General features: G+C 48.1%; 8 non-coding genes across 8 annotated transcripts; all 8 read right to left on the reverse strand.

Annotated features, from left to right (window-relative positions):
- Positions 1-1261: 1261 nt before the first annotated feature.
- Positions 1262-1452, reverse strand: LOC142692947 (U2 spliceosomal RNA). Its single transcript, XR_012861337.1, has one exon. It is a non-coding gene; the product is annotated as a U2 spliceosomal RNA (small nuclear RNA).
- Positions 1453-2732: 1280 nt separating this feature from the next.
- Positions 2733-2923, reverse strand: LOC142692908 (U2 spliceosomal RNA). Its single transcript, XR_012861302.1, has one exon. It is a non-coding gene; the product is annotated as a U2 spliceosomal RNA (small nuclear RNA).
- Positions 2924-4227: 1304 nt separating this feature from the next.
- LOC142692948 (U2 spliceosomal RNA) lies at positions 4228-4418 on the reverse strand. Its single transcript, XR_012861338.1, has one exon. It is a non-coding gene; the product is annotated as a U2 spliceosomal RNA (small nuclear RNA).
- Positions 4419-5702: 1284 nt separating this feature from the next.
- LOC142692950 (U2 spliceosomal RNA) lies at positions 5703-5893 on the reverse strand. The gene has a single exon (XR_012861340.1). It is a non-coding gene; the product is annotated as a U2 spliceosomal RNA (small nuclear RNA).
- A 1280-nt stretch (positions 5894-7173) lies between these two features.
- Positions 7174-7364, reverse strand: LOC142692952 (U2 spliceosomal RNA). Its single transcript, XR_012861341.1, has one exon. It is a non-coding gene; the product is annotated as a U2 spliceosomal RNA (small nuclear RNA).
- Positions 7365-8648: 1284 nt separating this feature from the next.
- Positions 8649-8839, reverse strand: LOC142692953 (U2 spliceosomal RNA). Its single transcript, XR_012861342.1, has one exon. It is a non-coding gene; the product is annotated as a U2 spliceosomal RNA (small nuclear RNA).
- Positions 8840-10139: 1300 nt separating this feature from the next.
- LOC142692913 (U2 spliceosomal RNA) lies at positions 10140-10330 on the reverse strand. The gene has a single exon (XR_012861307.1). It is a non-coding gene; the product is annotated as a U2 spliceosomal RNA (small nuclear RNA).
- Positions 10331-11614: 1284 nt separating this feature from the next.
- Positions 11615-11797, reverse strand: LOC142692930 (U2 spliceosomal RNA). The gene has a single exon (XR_012861322.1). It is a non-coding gene; the product is annotated as a U2 spliceosomal RNA (small nuclear RNA).
- Between the last annotated feature and the right edge of the window lie 392 nt (positions 11798-12189).

The following is a 12189-nucleotide window of genomic DNA, read 5'->3' on the forward strand; positions in this document are numbered from 1 at the left end:
TTGCCCGAGCCTGCCCGATACTGCTGTTCAGCCCTTGCAGCGATTCAGCCTACTTCTAGGCAATTCCATGGGGCCCTGCAGGCTCACACACTCACAGCTACACGGGAGGTGAATAAAGGCCGGAGAGGAAGCCAGACAGGATTTGCTTCTTTTGCTTGCACCACAATGCAGTGCTGAAAGAGGAGGAATCTACATAAAAACGCCTTCCTGGCAACGCCCAAATGCCCTGCTGCCATGCAGATAAACACTGGCAGCGGCAGCAAGTGCATGCCCACAGCCACCCCTTGTTCCTTCACACCTTGTATCAGCTGTAATCCAGTCCAGTCCAGTGCTGCCTGCTGAGCAGCACTGACCAACACTGCCTGGGCCCAGGCTTTTATCTCTGAGGCCCCATTATGATGTCAGAAAGCTGGCTCTGGAATCCTGAGGGCTCCACTATGACACGTGCAAAGTTCCGTCTGAACTTTATATAAGACGGTGAGGCTCAGTCAGTCACTCAGTGTTGCCTGAGAGGGCAACACTGCAGCAGCCGGCCGCCAGGCTGTCTTTTTTTTGCACAGCTAGTTGCCTCCAGGAGGCCACAAGAGGGAGACAAGGGACTGCAAAATGGAAAATAGGCATCCACCAACTTTACAGACAACTTCTCCTTGCTCCTACAACCTCCATCCTTGCACAGTTTGTTATTCTTCTAGGTAACATAGTAACAAATCCAAATTGCTGCTCTCTTTGTAGGCAAGCAAGGCTTTGTTGCAACTGCAATTCTTACTTCTTCTTGAAATGTAGGGACGACAGTACATTCCATCACATCCATCTAGTGTACACAGGTAGGTCCATTGTGGCGGGCAGGCGAGCGGGCGGGCTGCTTTATTGGCTGTTTGCTGTTCCCCTACTCCACTCCACTATTTGACTGTTGTGCTGCATCAATCAATCAATCAATCAATCAATCAATCAATCAATCAATCAGTGGCTGGCTCAGGTGCAGCTCTTTAACTTACCTAAAAGGGAGGGCGGAGAGAAGACAAGGAAGGTGAATGAGGTGTTCCAATGTGAAATGCCGGAAACACAGAAACACAGACGACACACAACAAGAGGTGGCAATCTATTCATTAATTGCATTTAATCAATGAGCTCATTATCACTCATGCATTGTCCAACAGGTGTTGAAATAATGGGATTAAAAGGGGAGATCCCTTCAGAAAGACAGAAACAATAGCAAAGACAAAAAGCACTTTTGGAATCTGCTTTTAGTCAACACATAAGGAAAGGGTGCACCGGTCCTGGAAATACTGCAATACCAGGTCAATGCGTGGAGTGGACAGAGCAAGCTCTATTTCCATCTCCCTGTTCTAAAAATCCATTTAATATATGGTCCCCAGATAGGGGACGTATCAGATATTAAACTGATAAGAACAGATACTACACTTGATCTTAGCCAAAAGGCCGAGAAGCGATAACCCGAACGGGCCGCGCGTTGCCCGAGCCTGCCCGATACTGCTGTTCAGCCCTTGCAGCGATTCAGCCTACTTCTAGGCAATTCCATGGGGCCCTGCAGGCTCACACACTCACAGCTACACGGGAGGTGAATAAAGGCCGGAGAGGAAGCCAGACAGGATTTGCTTCTTTTGCTTGCACCACAATGCAGTGCTGAAAGAGGAGGAATCTACATAAAAACGCCTTCCTGGCAACGCCCAAATGCCCTGCTGCCATGCAGATAAACACTGGCAGCGGCAGCAAGTGCATGCCCACAGCCACCCCTTGTTCCTTCACACCTTGTATCAGCTGTAATCCAGTCCAGTCCAGTGCTGCCTGCTGAGCAGCACTGACCAACACTGCCTGGGCCCAGGCTTTTATCTCTGAGGCCCCATTATGATGTCAGAAAGCTGGCTCTGGAATCCTGAGGGCTCCACTATGACACGTGCAAAGTTCCGTCTGAACTTTATATAAGACGGTGAGGCTCAGTCAGTCACTCAGTGTTGCCTGAGAGGGCAACACTGCAACAGCCGGCCGCCAGGCTGTCTTTTTTTTGCACAGCTAGTTGCCTCCAGGAGGCCACAAGAGGGAGACAAGGGACTGCAAAATGGAAAATAGGCATCCACCAACTTTACAGACAACTTCTCCTTGCTCCTACAACCTCCATCCTTGCACAGTTTGTTATTCTTCTAGGTAACATAGTAACAAATCCAAATTGCTGCTCTCTTTGTAGGCAAGCAAGGCTTTGTTGCAACTGCAATTCTTACTTCTTCTTGAAATGTAGGGACGACAGTACATTCCATCACATCCATCTAGTGTACACAGGTAGGTCCATTGTGGCGGGCAGGCGAGCGGGCGGGCTGCTTTATTGGCTGTTTGCTGTTCCCCTACTCCACTCCACTATTTGACTGTTGTGCTGCATCAATCAATCAATCAATCAATCAATCAATCAATCAATCAATCAGTGGCTGGCTCAGGTGCAGCTCTTTAACTTACCTAAAAGGGAGGGCGGAGAGAAGACAAGGAAGGTGAATGAGGTGTTCCAATGTGAAATGCCGGAAACACAGAAACACAGACGACACACAACAAGAGGTGGCAATCTATTCATTAATTGAATTTAATCAATGAGCTCATTATCACTCATGCATTGTCCAACAGGTGTTGAAATAATGGGATTAAAAGGGGAGATCCCTTCAGAAAGACAGAAACAATAGCAAAGACAAAAAGCACTTTTGGAATCTGCTTTTAGTCAACACATAAGGAAAGGGTGCACCGGTCCTGGAAATACTGCAATACCAGGTCAATGCGTGGAGTGGACAGAGCAAGCTCTATTTCCATCTCCCTGTTCTAAAAATCCATTTAATATATGGTCCCCAGATAGGGGACGTATCAGATATTAAACTGATAAGAACAGATACTACACTTGATCTTAGCCAAAAGGCCGAGAAGTGATAACCCGAACGGGCCGCGCGTTGCCCGAGCCTGCCCGATACTGCTGTTCAGCCCTTGCAGCGATTCAGCCTACTTCTAGGCAATTCCATGGGGCCCTGCAGGCTCACACACTCACAGCTACACGGGAGGTGAATAAAGGCCGGAGAGGAAGCCAGACAGGATTTGCTTCTTTTGCTTGCACCACAATGCAGTGCTGAAAGAGGAGGAATCTACATAAAAACGCCTTCCTGGCAACGCCCAAATGCCCTGCTGCCATGCAGATAAACACTGGCAGCGGCAGCAAGTGCATGCCCACAGCCACCCCTTGTTCCTTCACACCTTGTATCAGCTGTAATCCAGTCCAGTCCAGTGCTGCCTGCTGAGCAGCACTGACCAACACTGCCTGGGCCCAGGCTTTTATCTCTGAGGCCCCATTATGATGTCAGAAAGCTGGCTCTGGAATCCTGAGGGCTCCACTATGACACGTGCAAAGTTCCGTCTGAACTTTATATAAGACGGTGAGGCTCAGTCAGTCACTCAGTGTTGCCTGAGAGGGCAACACTGCAACAGCCGGCCGCCAGGCTGTCTTTTTTTTGCACAGCTAGTTGCCTCCAGGAGGCCACAAGAGGGAGACAAGGGACTGCAAAATGGAAAATAGGCATCCACCAACTTTACAGACAACTTCTCCTTGCTCCTACAACCTCCATCCTTGCACAGTTTGTTATTCTTCTAGGTAACATAGTAACAAATCCAAATTGCTGCTCTCTTTGTAGGCAAGCAAGGCTTTGTTGCAACTGCAATTCTTACTTCTTCTTGAAATGTAGGGACGACAGTACATTCCATCACATCCATCTAGTGTACACAGGTAGGTCCATTGTGGCGGGCAGGCGAGCGGGCGGGCTGCTTTATTGGCTGTTTGCTGTTCCCCTACTCCACTCCACTATTTGACTGTTGTGCTGCATCAATCAATCAATCAATCAATCAATCAATCAATCAATCAATCAATCAATCAATCAATCAATCAATCAGTGGCTGGCTCAGGTGCAGCTCTTTAACTTACCTAAAAGGGAGGGCGGAGAGAAGACAAGGAAGGTGAATGAGGTGTTCCAATGTGAAATGCCGGAAACACAGAAACACAGACGACACACAACAAGAGGTGGCAATCTATTCATTAATTGCATTTAATCAATGAGCTCATTATCACTCATGCATTGTCCAACAGGTGTTGAAATAATGGGATTAAAAGGGGAGATCCCTTCAGAAAGACAGAAACAATAGCAAAGACAAAAAACACTTTTGGAATCTGCTTTTAGTCAACACATAAGGAAAGGGTGCACCGGTCCTGGAAATACTGCAATACCAGGTCAATGCGTGGAGTGGACAGAGCAAGCTCTATTTCCATCTCCCTGTTCTAAAAATCCATTTAATATATGGTCCCCAGATAGGGGACGTATCAGATATTAAACTGATAAGAACAGATACTACACTTGATCTTAGCCAAAAGGCCGAGAAGCGATAACCCGAACGGGCCGCGCGTTGCCCGAGCCTGCCCGATACTGCTGTTCAGCCCTTGCAGCGATTCAGCCTACTTCTAGGCAATTCCATGGGGCCCTGCAGGCTCACACACTCACAGCTACACGGGAGGTGAATAAAGGCCGGAGAGGAAGCCAGACAGGATTTGCTTCTTTTGCTTGCACCACAATGCAGTGCTGAAAGAGGAGGAATCTACATAAAAACGCCTTCCTGGCAACGCCCAAATGCCCTGCTGCCATGCAGATAAACACTGGCAGCGGCAGCAAGTGCATGCCCACAGCCACCCCTTGTTCCTTCACACCTTGTATCAGCTGTAATCCAGTCCAGTCCAGTGCTGCCTGCTGAGCAGCACTGACCAACACTGCCTGGGCCCAGGCTTTTATCTCTGAGGCCCCATTATGATGTCAGAAAGCTGGCTCTGGAATCCTGAGAGCTCCACTATGACACGTGCAAAGTTCCGTCTGAACTTTATATAAGACGGTGAGGCTCAGTCAGTCACTCAGTGTTGCCTGAGAGGGCAACACTGCAACAGCCGGCCGCCAGGCTGTCTTTTTTTTGCACAGCTAGTTGCCTCCAGGAGGCCACAAGAGGGAGACAAGGGACTGCAAAATGGAAAATAGGCATCCACCAACTTTACAGACAACTTCTCCTTGCTCCTACAACCTCCATCCTTGCACAGTTTGTTATTCTTCTAGGTAACATAGTAACAAATCCAAATTGCTGCTCTCTTTGTAGGCAAGCAAGGCTTTGTTGCAACTGCAATTCTTACTTCTTCTTGAAATGTAGGGACGACAGTACATTCCATCACATCCATCTAGTGTACACAGGTAGGTCCATTGTGGCGGGCAGGCGAGCGGGCGGGCTGCTTTATTGGCTGTTTGCTGTTCCCCTACTCCACTCCACTATTTGACTGTTGTGCTGCATCAATCAATCAATCAATCAATCAATCAATCAATCAATCAATCAATCAGTGGCTGGCTCAGGTGCAGCTCTTTAACTTACCTAAAAGGGAGGGCGGAGAGAAGACAAGGAAGGTGAATGAGGTGTTCCAATGTGAAATGCCGGAAACACAGAAACACAGACGACACACAACAAGAGGTGGCAATCTATTCATTAATTGCATTTAATCAATGAGCTCATTATCACTCATGCATTGTCCAACAGGTGTTGAAATAATGGGATTAAAAGGGGAGATCCCTTCAGAAAGACAGAAACAATAGCAAAGACAAAAAACACTTTTGGAATCTGCTTTTAGTCAACACATAAGGAAAGGGTGCACCGGTCCTGGAAATACTGCAATACCAGGTCAATGCGTGGAGTGGACAGAGCAAGCTCTATTTCCATCTCCCTGTTCTAAAAATCCATTTAATATATGGTCCCCAGATAGGGGACGTATCAGATATTAAACTGATAAGAACAGATACTACACTTGATCTTAGCCAAAAGGCCGAGAAGCGATAACCCGAACGGGCCGCGCGTTGCCCGAGCCTGCCCGATACTGCTGTTCAGCCCTTGCAGCGATTCAGCCTACTTCTAGGCAATTCCATGGGGCCCTGCAGGCTCACACACTCACAGCTACACGGGAGGTGAATAAAGGCCGGAGAGGAAGCCAGACAGGATTTGCTTCTTTTGCTTGCACCACAATGCAGTGCTGAAAGAGGAGGAATCTACATAAAAACGCCTTCCTGGCAACGCCCAAATGCCCTGCTGCCATGCAGATAAACACTGGCAGCGGCAGCAAGTGCATGCCCACAGCCACCCCTTGTTCCTTCACACCTTGTATCAGCTGTAATCCAGTCCAGTCCAGTGCTGCCTGTTGAGCAGCACTGACCAACACTGCCTGGGCCCAGGCTTTTATCTCTGAGGCCCCATTATGATGTCAGAAAGCTGGCTCTGGAATCCTGAGGGCTCCACTATGACACGTGCAAAGTTCCGTCTGAACTTTATATAAGACGGTGAGGCTCAGTCAGTCACTCAGTGTTGCCTGAGAGGGCAACACTGCAACAGCCGGCCGCCAGGCTGTCTTTTTTTTGCACAGCTAGTTGCCTCCAGGAGGCCACAAGAGGGAGACAAGGGACTGCAAAATGGAAAATAGGCATCCACCAACTTTACAGACAACTTCTCCTTGCTCCTACAACCTCCATCCTTGCACAGTTTGTTATTCTTCTAGGTAACATAGTAACAAATCCAAATTGCTGCTCTCTTTGTAGGCAAGCAAGGCTTTGTTGCAACTGCAATTCTTACTTCTTCTTGAAATGTAGGGACGACAGTACATTCCATCACATCCATCTAGTGTACACAGGTAGGTCCATTGTGGCGGGCAGGCGAGCGGGCGGGCTGCTTTATTGGCTGTTTGCTGTTCCCCTACTCCACTCCACTATTTGACTGTTGTGCTGCATCAATCAATCAATCAATCAATCAATCAATCAATCAATCAATCAGTGGCTGGCTCAGGTGCAGCTCTTTAACTTACCTAAAAGGGAGGGCGGAGAGAAGACAAGGAAGGTGAATGAGGTGTTCCAATGTGAAATGCCGGAAACACAGAAACACAGACGACACACAACAAGAGGTGGCAATCTATTCATTAATTGCATTTAATCAATGAGCTCATTATCACTCATGCATTGTCCAACAGGTGTTGAAATAATGGGATTAAAAGGGGAGATCCCTTCAGAAAGACAGAAACAATAGCAAAGACAAAAAACACTTTTGGAATCTGCTTTTAGTCAACACATAAGGAAAGGGTGCACCGGTCCTGGAAATACTGCAATACCAGGTCAATGCGTGGAGTGGACAGAGCAAGCTCTATTTCCATCTCCCTGTTCTAAAAATCCATTTAATATATGGTCCCCAGATAGGGGACGTATCAGATATTAAACTGATAAGAACAGATACTACACTTGATCTTAGCCAAAAGGCCGAGAAGCGATAACCCGAACGGGCCGCGCGTTGCCCGAGCCTGCCCGATACTGCTGTTCAGCCCTTGCAGCGATTCAGCCTACTTCTAGGCAATTCCATGGGGCCCTGCAGGCTCACACACTCACAGCTACACGGGAGGTGAATAAAGGCCGGAGAGGAAGCCAGACAGGATTTGCTTCTTTTGCTTGCACCACAATGCAGTGCTGAAAGAGGAGGAATCTACATAAAAACGCCTTCCTGGCAACGCCCAAATGCCCTGCTGCCATGCAGATAAACACTGGCAGCGGCAACAAGTGCATGCCCACAGCCACCCCTTGTTCCTTCACACCTTGTATCAGCTGTAATCCAGTCCAGTCCAGTTCTGCCTGCTGAGCAGCACTGACCAACACTGCCTGGGCCCAGGCTTTTATCTCTGAGGCCCCATTATGATGTCAGAAAGCTGGCTCTGGAATCCTGAGGGCTCCACTATGACACGTGCAAAGTTCCGTCTGAACTTTATATAAGACGGTGAGGCTCAGTCAGTCACTCAGTGTTGCCTGAGAGGGCAACACTGCAACAGCCGGCCGCCAGGCTGTCTTTTTCTTGCACAGCTAGTTGCCTCCAGGAGGCCACAAGAGGGAGACAAGGGACTGCAAAATGGAAAATAGGCATCCACCAACTTTACAGACAACTTCTCCTTGCTCCTACAACCTCCATCCTTGCACAGTTTGTTATTCTTCTAGGTAACATAGTAACAAATCCAAATTGCTGCTCTCTTTGTAGGCAAGCAAGGCTTTGTTGCAACTGCAATTCTTACTTCTTCTTGAAATGTAGGGACGACAGTACATTCCATCACATCCATCTAGTGTACACAGGTAGGTCCATTGTGGCGGGCAGGCGAGCGGGCGGGCTGCTTTATTGGCTGTTTGCTGTTCCCCTACTCCACTCCACTATTTGACTGTTGTGCTGCATCAATCAATCAATCAATCAATCAATCAATCAATCAATCAATCAATCAGTGGCTGGCTCAGGTGCAGCTCTTTAACTTACCTAAAAGGGAGGGCGGAGAGAAGACAAGGAAGGTGAATGAGGTGTTCCAATGTGAAATGCCGGAAACACAGAAACACAGACGACACACAACAAGAGGTGGCAATCTATTCATTAATTGCATTTAATCAATGAGCTCATTATCACTCATGCATTGTCCAACAGGTGTTGAAATAATGGGATTAAAAGGGGAGATCCCTTCAGAAAGACAGAAACAATAGCAAAGACAAAAAACACTTTTGGAATCTGCTTTTAGTCAACACATAAGGAAAGGGTGCACCGGTCCTGGAAATACTGCAATACCAGGTCAATGCGTGGAGTGGACAGAGCAAGCTCTATTTCCATCTCCCTGTTCTAAAAATCCATTTAATATATGGTCCCCAGATAGGGGACGTATCAGATATTAAACTGATAAGAACAGATACTACACTTGATCTTAGCCAAAAGGCCGAGAAGCGATAACCCGAACGGGCCGCGCGTTGCCCGAGCCTGCCCGATACTGCTGTTCAGCCCTTGCAGCGATTCAGCCTACTTCTAGGCAATTCCATGGGGCCCTGCAGGCTCACACACTCACAGCTACACGGGAGGTGAATAAAGGCCGGAGAGGAAGCCAGACAGGATTTGCTTCTTTTGCTTGCACCACAATGCAGTGCTGAAAGAGGAGGAATCTACATAAAAACGCCTTCCTGGCAACGCCCAAATGCCCTGCTGCCATGCAGATAAACACTGGCAGCGGCAGCAAGTGCATGCCCACAGCCACCCCTTGTTCCTTCACACCTTGTATCAGCTGTAATCCAGTCCAGTCCAGTGCTGCCTGCTGAGCAGCACTGACCAACACTGCCTGGGCCCAGGCTTTTATCTCTGAGGCCCCATTATGATGTCAGAAAGCTGGCTCTGGAATCCTGAGGGCTCCACTATGACACGTGCAAAGTTCCGTCTGAACTTTATATAAGACGGTGAGGCTCAGTCAGTCACTCAGTGTTGCCTGAGAGGGCAACACTGCAACAGCCGGCCGCCAGGCTGTCTTTTTTTTGCACAGCTAGTTGCCTCCAGGAGGCCACAAGAGGGAGACAAGGGACTGCAAAATGGAAAATAGGCATCCACCAACTTTACAGACAACTTCTCCTTGCTCCTACAACCTCCATCCTTGCACAGTTTGTTATTCTTCTAGGTAACATAGTAACAAATCCAAATTGCTGCTCTCTTTGTAGGCAAGCAAGGCTTTGTTGCAACTGCAATTCTTACTTCTTCTTGAAATGTAGGGACGACAGTACATTCCATCACATCCATCTAGTGTACACAGGTAGGTCCATTGTGGCGGGCAGGCGAGCGGGCGGGCTGCTTTATTGGCTGTTTGCTGTTCCCCTACTCCACTCCACTATTTGACTGTTGTGCTGCATCAATCAATCAATCAATCAATCAATCAATCAATCAATCAATCAATCAATCAATCAATCAATCAGTGGCTGGCTCAGGTGCAGCTCTTTAACTTACCTAAAAGGGAGGGCGGAGAGAAGACAAGGAAGGTGAATGAGGTGTTCCAATGTGAAATGCCGGAAACACAGAAACACAGACGACACACAACAAGAGGTGGCAATCTATTCATTAATTGCATTTAATCAATGAGCTCATTATCACTCATGCATTGTCCAACAGGTGTTGAAATAATGGGATTAAAAGGGGAGATCCCTTCAGAAAGACAGAAACAATAGCAAAGACAAAAAACACTTTTGGAATCTGCTTTTAGTCAACACATAAGGAAAGGGTGCACCGGTCCTGGAAATACTGCAATACCAGGTCAATGCGTGGAGTGGACAGAGCAAGCTCTATTTCCATCTCCCTGTTCTAAAAATCCATTTAATATATGGTCCCCAGATAGGGGACGTATCAGATATTAAACTGATAAGAACAGATACTACACTTGATCTTAGCCAAAAGGCCGAGAAGCGTTAACCCGAACGGGCCGCGCGTTGCCCGAGCCTGCCCGATACTGCTGTTCAGCCCTTGCAGCGATTCAGCCTACTTCTAGGCAATTCCATGGGGCCCTGCAGGCTCACACACTCACAGCTACACGGGAGGTGAATAAAGGCCGGAGAGGAAGCCAGACAGGATTTGCTTCTTTTGCTTGCACCACAATGCAGTGCTGAAAGAGGAGGAATCTACATAAAAACGCCTTCCTGGCAACGCCCAAATGCCCTGCTGCCATGCAGATAAACACTGGCAGCGGCAGCAAGTGCATGCCCACAGCCACCCCTTGTTCCTTCACACCTTGTATCAGCTGTAATCCAGTCCAGTCCAGTGCTGCCTGCTGAGCAGCACTGACCAACACTGCCTGGGCCCAGGCTTTTATCTCTGAGGCCCCATTATGATGTCAGAAAGCTGGCTCTGGAATCCTGAGGGCTCCACTATGACACGTGCAAAGTTCCGTCTGAACTTTATATAAGACGGTGAGGCTCAGTCAGTCACTCAGTGTTGCCTGAGAGGGCAACACTGCAACAGCCGGCCGCCAGGCTGTCTTTTTTTTGCACAGCTAGTTGCCTCCAGGAGGCCACAAGAGGGAGACAAGGGACTGCAAAATGGAAAATAGGCATCCACCAACTTTACAGACAACTTCTCCTTGCTCCTACAACCTCCATCCTTGCACAGTTTGTTATTCTTCTAGGTAACATAGTAACAAATCCAAATTGCTGCTCTCTTTGTAGGCAAGCAAGGCTTTGTTGCAACTGCAATTCTTACTTCTTCTTGAAATGTAGGGACGACAGTACATTCCATCACATCCATCTAGTGTACACAGGTAGGTCCATTGTGGCGGGCAGGCGAGCGGGCGGGCTGCTTTATTGGCTGTTTGCTGTTCCCCTACTCCACTCCACTATTTGACTGTTGTGCTGCATCAATCAATCAATCAATCAATCAATCAATCAATCAATCAATCAATCAGTGGCTGGCTCAGGTGCAGCTCTTTAACTTACCTAAAAGGGAGGGCGGAGAGAAGACAAGGAAGGTGAATGAGGTGTTCCAATGTGAAATGCCGGAAACACAGAAACACAGACGACACACAACAAGAGGTGGCAATCTATTCATTAATTGCATTTAATCAATGAGCTCATTATCACTCATGCATTGTCCAACAGGTGTTGAAATAATGGGATTAAAAGGGGAGATCCCTTCAGAAAGACAGAAACAATAGCAAAGACAAAAAACACTTTTAGAATCTGCTTTTAGTCAACACATAAGGAAAGGGTGCACCGGTCCTGGAAATACTGCAATACCAGGTCAATGCGTGGAGTGGACAGAGCAAGCCATCTCCCTGTTCTAAAAATCCATTTAATATATGGTCCCCAGATAGGGGACGTATCAGATATTAAACTGATAAGAACAGATACTACACTTGATCTTAGCCAAAAGGCCGAGAAGCGATAACCCGAACGGGCCGCGCGTTGCCCGAGCCTGCCCGATACTGCTGTTCAGCCCTTGCAGCGATTCAGCCTACTTCTAGGCAATTCCATGGGGCCCTGCAGGCTCACACACTCACAGCTACACGGGAGGTGAATAAAGGCCGGAGAGGAAGCCAGACAGGATTTGCTTCTTTTGCTTGCACCACAATGCAGTGCTGAAAGAGGAGGAATCTACATAAAAACGCCTTCCTGGCAACGCCCAAATGCCCTGCTGCCATGCAGATAAACACTGGCAGCGGCAGCAAGTGCATGCCCACAGCCACCCCTTGTTCCTTCACACCTTGTATCAGCTGTAATCCAGTCCAGTCCAGTGCTGCCTGCTGAGCAGCACTGACCAACACTGCCTGGGCCCAGG

The sequence above is a fragment of the Rhinoderma darwinii genome (genome assembly GCF_050947455.1).
Source record: "Rhinoderma darwinii isolate aRhiDar2 chromosome 5 unlocalized genomic scaffold, aRhiDar2.hap1 SUPER_5_unloc_40, whole genome shotgun sequence".
Classification (NCBI taxonomy): Eukaryota; Metazoa; Chordata; class Amphibia; order Anura; family Rhinodermatidae; genus Rhinoderma; species Rhinoderma darwinii.